Raw genomic sequence first — 17805 nt, forward strand, 5'->3', positions numbered from 1 at the left:
TGGAACATCTGTAAACCTGCCTTACGTGTAAGCCGCATGGATGCAAGCCACTCTTCGATAGCACAGCGGTGCTATTCCAACACAAAAATCAGACGGCGGAAGAGCTTGTAGAAGCGTTCTACATTAACCACGATAAGGACAAATGTTTTAGTTCAACGCCGAAAGAGGAATCTATATGTCCGAGTGATTTTTCGATCTGAATGCGCACATGTACTTTTTTCGTGTTTTTCGTGCAGTGCTTTCCTTGCGTTGCATCATTGGTTTTCTTTGCGGATACCCATGTGCACATTTGATTAAATTCATTAGTCTTTCAAATAAACCTTCAGTTTAGAGTCAGCGCTTGTGGTGTACACCATCTTTCCTTTCGTCCGGTCCGCTTGCTCGCTGTTTTTTCCTAAGACATGCTTTACCAACTAGCCCACCTTTCAGTTTTGCTTCAGTTCACCTTGTCATTTACGCGCGGTCATCGCCTGTGAGGATAGCTGCTGCACCGCTTTCGAGCCCACCTGAAGGTGGATCTCTCACCTGCAGGAAACGAGCGGACGAGTGCAACGCGGTGCGTGCCGAGGGAGAGCGCAGCAGCCGGAGGTGCCGTATCGGGCTTAGCAAACATCATGCGAGCGGCGGCGCAGGGGGCGCGGCCCAGCGGCCGCCGCCGCCGCCGCAGCTGCTGCTGCTGCTGCAACGGCGGCGGCGACGTGGCGATAGCGACGAGACGGCCCCCTCCCCCCATACCGGTGACATGCGGGACGGCGACGATCTGACAGAAGACGAAATGGACGAAGGTGAGCGAGGCCCCGTTTGCCGTGCTCCTCCGCAGTTGGCTGTGCTGCACGAGCAGCTGCCACCGGGCTGGCTCCGTGTTCACGCGCTCCCAAAGCGCGTGCACGCGGGGCGGCCGCCGCAGAGGAATTCGCCGACGGCTGCAGCGAACGCTTATCGGTGAAGTACCTATAGCACCCGAATGCAGGCAACTGTGCTGCGGGCAGAGTGCTTCCTTTTAACGGAATTAAGTCGCTGTTCGCGAACGACGTCGCATTATGCTTCAGTTCTTCTACGCTCCTTCATGGCGCCCTCTGTGATTTGTTCCATGTCTTGCGAGTGCTACGGTGTACCCGCGCGGTGGGCGCCAACGAAAACTATGGCGCGATGCAGTTTTTTTTTTCAACAAAACTTCAATAAAGAAAATGCGGCGGGAGAACCGAAGGATGAAATACACATTAGCAGAATATTTTGTTTGATTTTAGCCATCTGCAGTTCACAGAAGTCGTTGAAGTACAAGAGTGGGTCTTGATTTCTGTTTTCGAAACGCCAGTAAAAACTACTCTCAAAGCCTGCAGGGGGATCCTGCTTACATACATTGGACATACATTGCAGCGATGCTGAAATGTAGCAATGTAGCATCCCAATCGCGTAAGGAGCAGTGAAATTATTGTAAGTCTGTGACTTGACGTGTATGTTATTTACGAGGTGCTCTTTACGAGCATGCTGCCCAGACGCCTGCACCCGCGGCAAAATAAAACACCAAAGAAACAGTACAAAATGCCGCTGTCCTAAGCAACATTTCTTCCAGCCAGCTGTTATTTGCAATTTCAGTTTTATTGCGGAGCTGTTACCAGGCTTGGAGAAATACAGCGGTGTTCGAGATTTCGGCGCACGTTAAAGATCCCAAGGTGGTCGAAATTAATCCGGAGCCCTCCACAACGGCGCGCCTCATCGCCTGCGGTGCGTCGGCGCGTTAAACCTCATAATCAACCAACCGAGAAATCCAGCAGGTAGTAAAGAACAAGATCGTTGTCTTCGGAGCAACAAGAGGGCCGACGACTGCGCCACAACTTTCAAGCCCCCTATCTTGCTCTCGCGGCTGCTTTCTATGTGAATGGCTTTGGCAGCGGCATGTTTTAGGGGCGAAGCGCCTTAAGGCCGAGGCTTGTCCGGCGGCCGCGCTCACGGCACAGCATCGTGTAAATCTAAACATCTGTGAACAAAAGGTTCACGAAAGGTTAACAAGAACAAAATAAAAGGTTCACGAAAGGTTAGAGAGAGAGCGAGCGAGAGAGAGAGAGAGAGAGAGAGAGAGAGAGAGAGAGAGAGAGAGAGAGAGAGAGAGAGAGAGAGAGAGAGACGCACAGCACCGTGTAAATCGAAACATCTGTGAACAAAAGGTTCACAAAATGTTAACAAGAACAAAATAAAAGGTTCAGAAAATGTTAGAGAGAGAGAGAGGGCAGTTGGGTGAGGGTGAGCAGTTTCGCGTCGTTCCAGGAGAGCCTTGCTGCGCATGCGCGAGGAGCACTGGATTGGATTTTGATTGATTGAAATGGATTGGATTGAATTGGATTTGGATTGAATTGAAATTAATTGTGTTAAATTGAATTGTATTGGATTGGATTGGAATGGTATATACTGTACACACGCGTTGTCACTCATTTACATGCGCGAGTGGGCAATGTCACGGGTGGTTTACGGTAAGAACGATCCTCAGTGCTTCGCCCACTCGTCATGATTCACTTCGTGGAGATGCGTGATTTTTTTTTCCCACAGAACAGGGAGCATTTTGGAGACGCAAAGATTTAGCGTTGCCTGTAGTAGCCCGAACTACCGAGTATGACAAGTGGATGGTGCTGTAAACTGTCGTTGTAAAGTGGGCTTTTTGCAGTGCGCATTGCGCCTCCGTTTCAATATGGCAGAAATTGCGCAGTGGCTGGGCCAGCGGATGTGCTCGCCGGCTCTGCTGATCGCTTCGGGGGAGGGGAGAGTTCCAGCCGGTCGCCTTCAAAGCGTACACAGTACCAGGAGACATTCACGCCTCGACTGGCATGAAATTCAAGATATAAAAAAGCGAGCGGGAGATGTTTATTGCATGTATACAGAGTGTTTCAGCTAACTTTAGCCAGCGTTTCAAAATATGTCGATGCACTGTGAGAAGATGCGACCAAATGCATGTTTCTTACTTTTGTATGCAGTGTGTCGCGCTATTTTTTGTATTTTGCTGAATTAGACAATTATTTAAAAAAATAGCCAACTTCTCTGAAGCAACGCCGCTAGGAAAATTTCAATTAGAAAGCTGCAGAGTGGTTTAAAAAACGTAGAAAGAAAGAACAGTTTCTGTCGTTCTATCTATTAAAAATTAGGGTTTTTCAGCGTACTGATGATGCCCTCGAAAAAAAAACACCACGTGACATTCCCGCTTGAGCGTCGTGATTGTAGGGCTCCCTAAGGTTCCGCACACAAAAAAATGACCGCGCATTTCCTCCTCTCGTTGCAAATGTCGACGAAAGACGATAGTCGACTGGCACCCCTGCTCAGTAAATGCCTCTCTTCTCTTTCCCAAGCAAAAACGCCCGTGTGTTCAAGATTTCGGCGCACGTTACAGATCCCCAGGTGGTCAAAATTAATCCGGAGCCCTCCACTACGGCGCACCTCATCGTCTGTGAAGCGTCGGCGTGTTACACCCAACAATCAATCAATCAATCAATCAATCAATCAACCCTTCTCCTTCCCGCTCACCTCTCATGTTGTTCCTCTCCAGTCTCGTTCGTTCCAAGATAACACGCTAGAGGTTTGCTCAAGTCAGTTTAAATTTACTACGTTCCACTGCTACCAGTCGGGTGCCTCGATGCCAGCGCTGTCGTACGGCGGAGACGCGTCTGAATCGAGGCACCCTACCACAACGTTTATAGAATCACGTTGCCCTACTCAACGAGCGTGCCAAGCGGAACGTGGAATCTACCTAATAGAACCTTTCGTTGCGTTTGCCGTTTGATTCCTAAATTCTGCCAGGAGCTATAGAAGCGCTGACAACAGCAGGTGATGGTTTTCGGCAGATGTATTTTATTTTCTATGGCGAAAACCAAGCATCCATGAATTTTTAAAGAAAGGAACACTGCAAATATCACGTATGTATTGATTTTCATTCGTATATTTGCGTAATGTCTTGTTCTCGTTCAACAGTGTTGACAAGTACGAGCATTGACACCGGACTTAGGACACGTCCTGAGGACACGTCCAAATCTAAACGCGTTTAGATTTGGTTGTGGGTATATAGGACTATTGCGCAGCTTCTGTTTCACTTTGGTTGGGTACCTGAAGCGAGTAACCGACATACAGACACAGATCAAAATTTTTGCGTTTAAGTAGCCCAAGAAAGACTATCGTCTTTAATTAGCCATAGGCGCGCTGCCGCTTAAGAGGTGCCAGGGTAGCGAAATAAGAGTTGGCTGTGTCATTTACGCCAGCGATGTGCTCCCCTCGCGACAGCCCGTTATAGCGATAAGCTGACGCAGCGGTTATTGGCCGCGAGGCCCACCACTGGAGAGGCTGGCGCTGCGATCGTTTTGACGTCACTTGTAGGATCACCGTTCCTACCTTTCTGCACAGTTGGCTTGCAGCGCGTGACACTTAGCTTAGGACGCGCGTTCTAAAAGTATTTTCGTGTTAATTTCCGTCGTTTGAAGTTAATTCTCAGTGCGTAAAGCGCAGTTTGACGTCATGGGGATTTTTATTTATTTATTTTATTTATTTCGAATACTGTTAGCCCTTTTCGGGCTGGTACAGGGTGGGAGGATATACACATTTTGTCAACACATCAAGCAATGAAACAAACTAAACACATCACGAGAGATACATTTCCAACTTTCGTTCAAATGATTGTACGGTCATTGCGTCATCAAAAATCTGTGCATCAAGCGCATTCCAATCTTCTATTGTCCTAACAAGGGGAGAATATTTAAAAACATCAATTCTTGCATTGTAAGGCATAAAAACATACGGGTGATTCACACGGGGAGAGACTCTGCCAGGGCGGGACAAATAGCGCGACTGATCTAAATTGAATTTATTAGTAGAGAGCTGGTATAAAAACTTCAGTCGTGCGATTTTTCTGCGTGTTGACAGTGTTGATAAATTTGCCATAGCGAGCAAGGTGGTTACGGACTGTGTTTTGCGATACTCTGAAAATATAAACCGCACTGCAAGTCTCTGTATTCGTTCAAGTTGGTTAATCTGATATTGCTGGTGAGGGTCCCATATAACGCTAGCGTATTCCAAAGAAGGACGTACGACGGCTGTGTACGCCTTAAGCTTAACTGCAGGTGTTGCATGCACCAATTTTCGTTTCAAAAATCCAAGTTTTCGCTGAGCAGATCCACATATGTTATTTACATGATCCTTCCAATTGAGGTTACTCGAAATAGTGACACCAAGGTATTTGAGCTTTGTAGTGCGAGCTATTTGCTTATTGCCTACAGAGTAATTAAACCTAAGTGGCATCTTCTTGTTCGACAATGTCATACACTTGGTCTTTTCAAAATTAATTTCCATATTCCATTTGGAGCACCAATTATGAATTACTTCCAAGGATTTATTAAGTAATTCTTGATCATCTATTGATTTCACTGGGCAGTACAATATACAATCGTCCGCAAATAAACGAACTTCAACACTGGTATCTACACGCTCGGCTATATCAATAATATAAATCAAGAATAATATTGGCCCCAACACAGACCCTTGCGGTACACCAGAAAACACCGGTAAGCTTTGGGAGTGTTGACCATGAATTTCAACAAATTGCAGCCTATTTGACAAGTATGCTTGAATCCAATTAATAATTTGTTTGTTGACCCCAAGGTCATAAAGTTTGCTTATGAGTTTCCTGTGGCAGACCTTATCAAATGCCTTTGACATATCAATTGAAATTACGTCAATTTGCACTTTCGAGTTGACAGCTTCAGCGAAGCTGTGGACAGTTTCAAACAATTGCGTCACAGTTGATAGACTTCTGCGAAAGCCATGTTGCTTACTGTAAAAAAGATTCCTATTTTCTATGTACTGTATTAACTCCTTAGCGATTATATGTTCCAGGACCTTACATATTGTGCACGTAATAGAAATCGGGCGATAATTTCCAATAGCAAGCTTGCTTCCAGATTTGAAAACTGGTTTTACTCTTGCCATCAGCCAGTCAGTAGGTATAATACCACTATGAAGCGATAACGAAAAAATCTTTTCGAGAAAGCACGCTACCCACTCAGAATAACGTTTCAGAAAAGCGTTTGGAATCTTGTCCGGGCCCGGTGACTTCTTGTCATCTAGATTTAGCAAGGCAGCAATTATGCCTTCTTTCGTGATAACAATATCATTGCCGGAAAGATTCATGTCTGAGTGATTTACAACAGTGCTGTCATCCTTTGGAGTGAATACAGAGCAGAAGTATTTGTTAAATGCTTCCGCCATAAGGGATGGCTCAGAACATGGCATACCATCTACAAGAACGGCTTCGATTGTGTCTCTACTCCTTGACATGTACCTCCAAAACTTCTGCGGCGATTCTTGCATATATTGAGTCAATGTACTAGAAAAGAAAAAGCTTTTCGCTTTTTTCAACTCGCTACGCACTTGCGCACGGAGGTTACTGATAGCTGCCACATCTCTTTGAATTTTCTTACGTGCGCGGCGCAGTCGTCGTTTTAGATGAATAATATCTCGTGTTATCCATGGGTTTGGCCTATCAGTTCTTTTTCTTCTTTGGGGAACATATTTGAACAAGCAGTCATTTACCACTCCCAGAAAGTGGCGCCAGAGCACATTTACGTCTGCATGATGTGGCATTTCATCGACACCGATTTCCATGCGGTCGAGAATTGATGTGTCGTCGGCTCGTAAGAAATCAAATACTTTGCTAGCCGATTTCTTTATTAAGAGTTTATTGCTGACTTTAAGAGACGCAATTACTGCTTTGTGGTCGGATATTCCTTCTTCCACATCAATTTCATAATCAAACGTTCCCTCGGATAGAAACAATAAATCCAGTATTGTCGAACTTGCCGCATGTATTCGCGTTGGAAACGTCACCACCTGAATAAGACCGAGCTTAGCCATTGTTTCTAACATACTATCTGCATGAGGCCTATCAGTGGAACTTGGGATTCTTGCATCCCAATCCACACCCGGCAAATTGAAGTCACCAGTGATTATTATTCTAACTTTCTTGCTTAAAGTTGTTAGGTAATTATCAAGGCTTTGAAAAAATTCCACCGAGCTGCCAGGAGGCCTATAGATAACACCCACCAACAATACCGTATTTCCAAGGAACAATCGACACCAAACGTTTTCGTGCCCTTCAAACGATGGTAATGGCTCATATTTTAGTGGTTTCTTTACCAATAGCGCCACGCCTCCGCCTCTAGTTAATCGGTCATTTCGCAAGACGCTATAGGAAGAAGGAAAAACTTCATCACTCGCGATATCAACCATCAACCATGTTTCTGTAATAGCGATTACGTCTGGGTCATGCGTTAAGGCCAATCCTTCGAGCACCTCCGTCTTATTCACGATACTTTGGGCATTCAAATTCACAAGGCGTATTTCATGCTGCTTTCCTTGTCAATCCCGGTTAAGCGAAGGGCTCTCTTTGCTACCGCGCATCTTTACCCGCGTGCCAGATTGCTCATCCCACAAGAACGCTTCATCATTCACAAAAAGTTTATCGTGCACGAGCTTAATTTTGGCTCCTCGACTTTTATCTGCCTCAGCCGTTTTCCAAAGGTGTGTTCGCTTTTTGAGTGTTTCCGGCGAGTAATCATCAGAAATGCTTATTTTTGAGCCTTTTAGTTTATGGCAGTTTTGGAAAAGGGCTACCTTCTCATTGAAGTTAAAAAGTTTCATGATGACTGGCCGATCCCGGTCATCTTTTTTCCAAGCCTGTGAATTCGCTCTACTGACGATACGTCAACTTCAAGGCGGTCCAAAAAAATGTCTTTTAATACTTTGCGTTCAATATCGGCACGTGTTTCTTTAGCGCTTTCCTTGACACCGTAAACTATGACGTTATTCCGCCTCGATCTGTCTTCTAAGTCAGTTATCCTTTCTTGTTGGTTTCTGATCGTCCGCTCAAGATCTCTAACTGTACTTTCAAGTTCTAGCACCTTATTGCACACATCTTTGAGGCCATCGACTTTAACTTCAAGACTGATAAGCCTAGCCTCGGCTTTCGTTTGGTTGGCTAATACTTCTTTAAGCATTTCCTCAACCGTAGGACCAGGGTTAGTTTCCACATCCCCGGAAAGTAAAATTTCAAAGCACAACCATAACATACTCAAAATTTCACGACACTTCATTGGGAGCGGCAGCACAATAATGCAAGGATCGTTTGAACGAAAACGTGATACATAAGCATAGTAACGAACCTGTAAAACAACCCAGGCATATTTAGGCGACATGGTCGCTCCAGCGCTGCCGCTCCCACTGAAGGTTGTCGGTTGCAGGACAGGCTTTATATGGTCCCAGGCCATCGCTGACGTCCCTCCGGTTGGGCGACACCACGGGGTGGCACTCTTCACTTCAATGTCAGGCGGCGTATCCAGCAAAAAGGCAGTTCTTCCGTTGCTTGCTGTGACGTAACTCGTAATCAGCGGCAATATCTGTAAAACAACCCAGGCATATTTAGACGACATGGTCGCTCCAGCGCTGCCGCTCCCACTCCGTATCAACTGTCGTACATTCTCCGCAAACAATTTGAGCGTGGTGGCGTACGTGTGCGACCGAAGCGTAAACTACGGCTCGTTTCCCCGATCAACAATGTAGACTACGATGATTGCCAAGCTAAGTTTCTACATTTCCCTTGTTTGCAACAAATGTGTAAAGCAAGAAATCATGAAGCGTTTACTGCTCGCAGAAACGCTCCGCGCACACACCGCCGTGCCTGCCCGCACGGCCGACGGAGCAGCTCAGGTCGCGGCAGCAACAACTTGTCGCCGCTTTTTAAAATCACGCTAGTTGTGGAAAAGTAATTCGACAGCGGTGAATGTGGATGTTAGAGTGGTGAAAAATTGTGCTAGGTAGTGTCATCAGCTGTGGTTTTCAAAGCGATGCTCAAATATCTGCGGCGATCTACGCCGACCGTCCCCGAAGGTCGGTCCCGGCACCGCCGGCCCGTTCACGCGCGGTGCGGCGAGCGGCCGAAGGATATGTGCCTGCGCGCAAACATCGGCCGAGGCCGTGGCAGGTTCTTGATCATCGATCGCGTAAACGGACGCGGATATAAAGTTACACATACAAGAAAGAGGGTGACAGTGAAGTGAAAAGTTGTATTAGGGACTCTCATTCGCAACTGTAACGATAGCGGCGAGGAAATATCTGCCGCGACGTTAAGCCTAAAGGTCCCAACATTCGATTACGTGCATCCGAAGCCGGCGGCGAGCGGTTCGAGAAGACCCTTTCGTCGCGCGCGCGCGTGTTGCGTTTGGGTTCCCCCATCACTTTGGGGGGCCCCCAACGCTCGGTTCTCCTATTTTAAATCTCCCAATTACCCTAATTCATTAACGACGTGTTTCGCCTCGTACACAGCCTCGCCTTCTGTGAGCAATCGTTAGGTTCATTGATGCTAGAGGAATTAAGGCAGGCTCAATGTAACTATAAAAGAGCCCACGTTACAATTATACATTCCTACGCCGAAGTCCTAATGAAAACTAAATATAGCCATGTCCAAACCCACTCACAGGCGTTGAAAACTCGCGTTCGTATACCATTTATACAATGCGGACAAGTTGTCGCGAAAAGTAAACATATAAGCCGTGCAGAGTACAGGCTACGGCAGTGATCGTTAATTAAATCCGGGACTAACTATGAAAAACATTGTAGGGGTAATAGGCACTGCTTAAAGGGGTCCTGAAATACCTTCCGCCGATGGATGGATGTACATGTAACCAAATAAAGCAATGTATTAGCAATCTCCTCCCGCAATAATTTTGTTAAAGCGATGAGTATTAGCTGAGAAATCGTAAATCAAAAACCGTGCATTATCGTCGCGCCGCGTTTCCTCCTCCTTTCTACTCATTCTTCGCTGTTGACGGCGCGCCAGCACTCCCTCCCATCATGCTGCGCTTTTCAGCGGTGACGTACTTCCGCTATTACGCTCCTCCGACTGCCGTCTGCTACGAGCAAGCTTTGTTGGCACCATGAATCCCGCACTTCGCTCAAGGCTGGAAAAGCGAAAGAAAAATCTGGCCGCATGCGTGCGGCGGCCTCGCCTTGCCCTTTCGCGGTGTTCGTTGGTTCGTTCGGTTCGGTGTTCGGTTCGGTGTTCGTTGCTATCGGCGGCACGTGACTTTTTATCGGCGGCGAACTCGCAGCCGTACGGGGAAGATCGTGCGCTCGTTCCCTTTGATGCACCGACACTGTTTATCCAAAAAGTGCCGTACCAGATGTGGCCCCGCTGGTGCCGGGTCTTATTTTGCGGCGGTCGTAATTCCTGCCGGCGGCATGTGAAAAAGACATTTTAAACCGATACAGAACCCGTGCACAAAACCCTTCAATCATGTGACCAGTTCAGCTTGGGGCGACGCATGGTGTAGAGCGGAAACGTTGGCGAAACATGCTCCACCGCGGCTCTGAGCTTTCTAACGCTGGGGCGAGCGCCACTTCATTGAGAATCTCAAAAATCGGTTGCCTTGGCAACAAGGCACAAACCACTGTAGAACTCAGTTACGGTTGCGTGTTCCCGGTTCAGCTTGGGGCCCCACCTCGCGACATGTGGGCACTGCAGGCGTACCACCCACTCCCATTGGGAAGTGCGAGATGCGTTTGACATTACAGGAGGCGATGGTGTGTGTGTGTTGTGGACGCCTTTGTTTCGCGATGCAATGCGACGTTGTGCTTCTGCGGGTGGATAGTGCTTCCCATGGTCTGGATTATCTTTCTCGAGCGACGTACGACTCAACTTCGCATGGGGTATGTGCAGTGTGCGTGGCTAAAAGCCATCTCGGCTTGTGCGCCGGAGTTAAGTGACTTGCTGTTCGTCCCCGCAAACCGCGCGCGATGTGAGTGCCGAATTTACGACGGGCAGGAGGAGGCAACCCATCGTCTTTCAATCGCGGTTCAGACTTGCAACGGATGTTGTGACGTTGTGTTCGTTCGAAACCCATCTCTGGATTGTTTTGAAGTAGAATAAAATGTATGCGTCAAACCCGGGCATTCGGCTCAGGGCGTTCTCTGCGATTGCACGAAAGAAGTGCCACGGTGCTTCAACGCTTTATTTATGGAACGTACTCAGGTAACAGAATATCCATGTCGTGTTATGGCCGTGCTGCGTTTAATACAAACGGTTAAACGTTTGTTTACACTTGTTTCGTTTGTCGTAAAATGTCCAAGCACTCCGGCACTCCGCCGGCAGATCAGCCGGCGAGCCGACGGACTCATCTCTTTGCCGGAAGTGCGTGAAAAAGCCGCCCAATAGCAGGATGTCTAGCTCATGACGAACATCTGGGAATCGATGATGTAGACATGTGAAGATGGCGGCGCCCAAAAACACGAAGGAAAGGGTGAGAAAAAAGCGACAAACTTTGCAACAAAAGTGTGAGCTTTCCGCTGCGCGTAAAAGAGTAATACTTGGCACAGATGACGTTGACGACCCAATCTAACGATTGCGCTAGTTCATTTAGTGTGCTCAAAACGCCTTTCAGGGCCCCTGTAAGCCAAAGTGCGCATTATAGCAGTACTTTTAAGCATGCGCGGCGAAGCAATCCGATCACCGTTCTCACGTACTCATTCATTTACCAGGCAAGGCGAGCAGTAGGCGCGGTGAGATCACAAGTGAGCGACGCGCTTCCATTGCTGTTACAAGGTGTTTCCTGGCACACACAGTCTCGTACATGTCACGTCGCAAGTATTTCATAATGAATTTACAGTGTACTTTTCTCGGCATCAGTTGCATCTTCCTTGGCGTTAGCTGGCTGCGTACGAGCTGTGGGGCGCGGCGGTGTCGCCGGGAAAAAGCGAGTCGCTGATTGCTCGCCCCGATTATTGGGGTTGCAGACAACTTATTTGGGTAATTTGCATCAAATCCACAAGGAGCGGGGGGAGGGGGGGGGCGGAGGGGGTACGGTGGCCACAGACACACACACACAAAAAACACGCGGCCGCTTACGCACAGGAAATGGGTTGTAGCAGACGACAACCCGACCCGGCGTCCAACAAGTGACGTCATTCGTAGGCGGCGCCACGGTATGTCCTCGGGGCCAATAGCTGCATGCTGCAGGAAGCAACAGGTCCGTCATTTCGCGATCGCTGTTAGTTGAGCATCCCTGAACGCCACAGGCCTTATAAATACACAGTCGAACCTCATTTTAATTGGAATTCGAAGGGGCCCCAAATTTTGTTCGAGGTAACGAAAGCTATTTAAATAAGCATGACTTTGCAGGGACCGCAGCGTCAGTTCGAATAAACCAGAAGCACTCTCTGTTAGAAACTGCCACTCTTTAAGGGAAGGAGGCAGAGCAACGGTGAGAGAGCATCGGAGCAACCTTTGACAGCAAAGCCTGGGATGCTATCGTGGCCGGAAGACTTCTTTTAAGGCGGACTGCGAATAGCAGCCGTGACATCCTCAACAGTGGTTTTGTGCGTCTGTATGACATCATCTAGAGATGCGAATCCAAGTGGGCAGCCGCTGTCGCGTGACGGGAACTAGGCAGGCGAGAAGTGTGTTGTTAATATTTCGCATATTCTGGGTGGGTGAGAGGCGATGTTGTCGCGATCCGGCAGAGTAATCCGCTCGGGGGCCTTTCTTGTGCGCGTTTTTGCGTTCCGCCAGAAGTCACCCGGGCAACGGGTAAGCAAAGATTCCGTAAAGCCGGAGGAATTTTTTTTTTTTTTTGTCACGAGCGAGGAGTGCTTTCGCAAGTGAACGCTGTTCTTTGAAGCTCATGCAGGCGGGCGGAGCGTTGTAGCTTTCATTTGCTTGTGGATTCGACGCTTTCGGCACAACGCGCTGCGGAGTTCTTTGCTACCTGAGCCCAGCACGCGGGTTCGATTTCCGGCCGCGGAGGCCGCTTTTCTGATTTAGCGAAAAGCAAAAACGTCCGTGTGTTCGATATTTCGGCGCACGTTAAAGATCCCCAGGTAGTCAAAATTAATCCGGAGCCCTCCACCACGGCGCGCCTCATCGCCTGTGTAGCGCCGGCGTGTTAAACCCAACAATCAACAGTGATTTGCTAAACCAGAAGGGAAATTTAGACCTTTTCAGTATGCGCTCATTCATTGCTTTTTGCGCAGTTTTTGTGAGCTGCTGCACCACTGCGTCTGCATTAGGTGAAGTGTAGACTGGCTCCCAGTTCGTCTCGTTGAGCGTTGTGTATAGCGCGTTACAATCGCCACGGGGAAAACCAAAGGACGGGCTCTCCATGCGCCGTTCATAAGCAACCGGTAATAACACTGTGACTGTGAAAGGTTCATGCCATAGGTGACCGGGACAAGGGCTTCTCAGGCCTGATTAAGATCGAAAGAAGTCGAGTTGGAGAAAACGATGTCTAGAACGTTTCCTTCGCCATAAGGAGGCAGGACAGCATATGCCTATCCGGTGAATGAGAAAAAGTTAGACGAGCGAGCTGCTTTGGAAGAATTGCCAACATTTTCCCCTGGATTCCAGCACTGGCCGGGTACGCGGAAATCGCCGAATAAGAGAGTGTTGTAATTGCCAGGGTCTATAGTTTCTGAGAGGTGCTGAAAACGAGACGCGAATGCAGGGATGTCTAGAGTGGGATGAAGATAATACACGCCAATGAGTAAGTTTTTTCCACGTTTAGCCTTCGCTTAGGTCCAAACGCATTCATTCCCTAATTCTAGGTCAGAGCGGCGAAACGCAACCATGGACTTTCGCAGAGCGATAAAAGCTCCCCCACCGTACCGTTGACCGGTGTGTTCGTAATAATCCCTGTCATGGCGGAAGACAGCGTACTCGTCACACCCTGTGCGGAAGAAATTTGGTCTGACAACCACGTTTCGATAATGGAGTACACGCAATGATCTAAAAGGACAGCATTATCAACGAAGCACTGCGCTTTTGTACGTAGGCCTTGTGCGTTCTGGGAGTAAAAAGAAATGCTCATGTTATATTTATGTCGGTTGGCTTCAGCGCTCGGTCTTCCCTTAGAACACCGTCAAATTGACGGAACAAGCACTCGCTCGACCATACTGACGTTTTGTTTACAAGGTCAAAGCACGACGCATCGCTGGCAGCTACGTAAAAATGAGGCGTATTTGGTCTTTAACCGTGTAACACTCTCATCTTTGAGATGAGAGTGTTACGCAACACTCTCATCTTTGCATACCGCCGTGACGAGTTTTGTCACGGTAGACACCAGTACATGGACTCGACGGGGGCGGGTTTAGTTGAGAGGCGGGCTCAGCTTAACTGTACCTGTCGTGTTTGTATGATGGAGGAGTTGAGGTGAGCGGTGGTGGCACCGACGCCTTGCGTCGAAGCGAGTCGCGAGCGCGTTTTCCGGTGCCGGTTTCCGCGCCTCCGAGCCGGTGCTGTCGCCTCTGTGGTTGTTTATGCTGTTGTCGCTCGGCCTCCGCGATGGCTACCTCAACTCCCGTTTTGATAATTTTCCTGAGTTTTTCCCTTATTTTTTTTCCCGCACTTACCATCAACAATATAAAAAAACTATGCAGCTGCATTGCTCCTGGAAAAGTTGAGAGCTGCAAAGAATGTCTAAATAAGGCCCAAGAACGCCGCAGTGCTTACCTGCAAAGGATATGTTGAGACACACTGGCCGCTCTGAATGCGTTTTAGCAAGGAAACGCGGTTTTTCTTCTACCAACTGAATTTCGTTACCGCGCTCCGTATAGTAGTACAAACGTTTGTTAGCCACGAATGGGAATGGGAGCAGGGGCATGATCTCCTGCGTTGGTCTTGAAGTGACCATCCTGTGTAGAAATAGTGAAACAAAGTCATCGCCCATAATTTTTACCGTGTAATCGGATATGTTAGAGCGTACTGTCTAGAATGCTTGGCGTGGAACGACCTACATCTCGCCCAAAACCCGAACGCTGAACAAAAGAAGGTCCACAAAAGAGCGTTCGAAATACCAACAAGAAATAACGAAACCAGTCCTAGACCTGGCCTTGCATCTTGCAAAATGACATGAATGGCCCAATAGTAAAGGTTGGAGAAGCGCTTATTTTTGTAACCCAACGGACAAACGTCGAGCGAAGAAAACCAGACAGAACGAATGAGGCGCTACTAACAACTGAAGTTTATTCAACAAAGAAGACGGAAATATGTAGACGATCCACCACTTATGCCAACACTGTGCGCACGCGTCAAATTTCTTTGTTTATTTGTACCGGAGATACTCCTTTTCTTTCTCTAGCAAGGTAATGGAAGGGGAGCTCACGCACTCTCCTTCTATTCCCGATGTCATGCAAAATGCCTCCCAAATTTCTCTGGTTATTTTATCATTTGATTTGAACAATACCTCGGTATCATTGAATGCCGGAGCGCATTTGACTGCCGAAGCAGTGCAATGCGAGATTACCCGAAATGCTCTTCTGCTCACATAGCGCGCGGTGCTCTTTGAGCCGCTCACTAAGGCAACGCCCTGTTTGCCCTGTATATGCCCTCGTGCACGAAAGCGGGATTTTGTAGACAACACCTATGCAACAGTCAACAAACTTGCGCATGTGCGCTACACCACAGCTGCGCTCACCATTAATTCCTCTGCTCTGGCTACCTATCTTTTTATCGACCACTTCACACAACTTCAAAAGTTTCTGCGGAGCGGAAAAAACCACCGGAACCTCGTGTCTCGATTGAATTGATTGATTTGATTGAATGTGGGGTTTAACGCGCCGACGCAACGCAGGCGATGAGGCGCGCCGTAGTGGAGGGCTCCGGATTAATTTTGACCACCTGGGGATCTTTATCGTGCGCCGAAATCTCGTACACACGGGCGTTTTTGCTTTTCGCCTCCATCAGAAAAGCGGCCGCCGCGGCCGGGAATCAAACCCGCGACCTCGTGCTCAGCAGCGCAACGCCTTAGCCACTGAGCCACCGCGGCGGGTACCTCGTGTCTCGCGGCAACATTTTTTAACCGATGAGACAATCCATGAATGTACTGGATCACCACAGGACGTTTGTCCTGTTTTTTCCGCTTGACCTGCCTTCCTTTAATATCTACCGAAAGGATCGTTTCGGCCACAAAACCTATCAAAGATTGTGGCTAGCCGCTATTTCTGAGCCTCGCAGCTTGATTATCTAGGCTTTCCGCAATAGCATGGAAACAAGACTTCTTTATTGCCTGCGTTAGACAAGCTTTGGCTATACCACGCTTTACCAGCTTGCTGTGTGTCGAATCAAAAGGCAAAAGCTGCTTCTCACCCCTGGTATGATAGCACCAACACGTGTGTCTTAGTTCAATATTTAACTTCAAATCTAAGTACTGAAGGACGTTATTTGCCGGCAACTCAAAGGTAAAGTATAGCCCTTCATGTGCCGCTTTAAACTTTCCCAAGATGTCCTGTACGATGCTTTCATTGACGCTTCCGGGAACCATACACACCAAGAAATCATCAACGTATCTAAAACATTTCACTATGCCAAATCTATCAAGGCTTTTTTCCAGCTCTCGGTCTCCCCGAGCCAAATCAATGTCAAACAGGACGGGGGCAATGCAGGAGCCAATGCAGGAGCCGAGGAACCGCGCGCTATGTGAGCAGAAGAGCATTTCGGGTAATCTCGCATTGCACTGCTTCGGCAGTCAAATGCGCTCCGGCATTCAATGATACCGAGGTATTGTTCAAATCAAAGGATAAAATAACCCGAGAAATTTGGGAGGCATTTTGCATGACATCGGGAATAGAAGGAGAGTGCGTGAGCTCCCCTTCCATTACCTTGCTAGAGAAAGAAAAGGAGTATCTCCGGTACAAATAAACAAAGAAATTTGACGCGTGCGCACAGTGTTGGCATAAGTGGTGGATCATCTATATATTTCCGTCTTCTTTGTTGAATAAACTTCAGTTGTTAGTAGCGCCTCATTCGTTCTGTCTGGTTTTCTTCGCTCGACGTTTGTCCGTTGGGTTACAAAAATAAGCGCTTCTCCAACCATGTACCGATACCAACTAGCCCAACAACAATCCTTACTAAAGGTACACCATTGGCGAAAAGAACGAACACAAGGGTCTTCGACCGACAATAATCGCAATTTCTTTTGAAGGCGCGTAGAAACAATGCCCTGTCAAGTACGCCGTTCCAAGTACCCCGGCGATAATCACGGAGTTGGGTACTTGGCAGGGCATTGTTTCTGCGTTCCTTTAAAAGCAATTGCAATTTTGTCGGTCAAAGATTCTTATCTTGTGACTGGCTCTGAGCAAGTGGTAGAATAATTGTCTGCAGAAAAACCTACCGAATGCTCGGCATTTAGTATTGACGGGGTAGACCTGTTTTACTCTATTCCCATTGGCACCTGTGTCAAACCGTGTATTACGGGTCGCAATGACGAAGAGCAGTTTGTTAACAGTGGTGGCATGTCTCTTGGGAGAGTTCTGGAATTGTTGAACTTTTATTTGAATTCCACCCTAGTTTCTTTGGGGGAGAAGGTTTGCACTCAAAGGACAGGTTTTTGTATTGGATCGGGTATGGCTCCTGTGCTTAGCAATATTTTTTTTTCGACACTTTCCTGAAGAAGCAACTGGAATGCCTAGTTTTGAAGGCTTTTAGGTACGTTGATGGCTATCTATTGCTAGTACGGACATGTACTTTTCAGCAACATGTGAACGTTGTTTTGACGGTGTTAGAGGAAAATAGTCTGGAGTTTACAAGTGAGGTTCCCTAAGAGGGAGTCATTCAGTTTCTGGGCTTGTCACTGGCTTTCCAAAATAAGCACGTCTGCTGGATGTATGCCCCAGGGTCAAACAAGCCCTCCTGAGTAATTAGTCTTGTCACTCCAAAGTGGTAAGAAATGGTGTTGCGGTCAACAGCCTGAACTCGCCTCCTACAAAGTCTTGTGTCCACACTATGGGTACTAG

At 47.7% G+C, this 17805-nt stretch overlaps 1 long non-coding RNA gene across 1 annotated transcript in view; it reads left to right on the forward strand.

Annotated features, from left to right (window-relative positions):
• The first annotated feature begins 400 nt into the window (after nt 1-400).
• Nucleotides 401-17805, forward strand: part of LOC144156308 (uncharacterized) — a 149944-nt gene continuing 132539 nt past the window's right edge. The window contains exon 1 of the long non-coding RNA XR_013319739.1: nt 401-785. This is a non-coding gene — a long non-coding RNA (uncharacterized LOC144156308). The remainder of the gene's footprint in view (nt 786-17805) is intronic.

This window comes from Haemaphysalis longicornis, unplaced genomic scaffold (assembly GCF_048455015.1).
Source record: "Haemaphysalis longicornis isolate Haplotype H1 unplaced genomic scaffold, Haemaphysalis longicornis Haplotype H1 scaffold_1, whole genome shotgun sequence".
Taxonomy (NCBI): Eukaryota; Metazoa; Arthropoda; class Arachnida; order Ixodida; family Ixodidae; genus Haemaphysalis; species Haemaphysalis longicornis.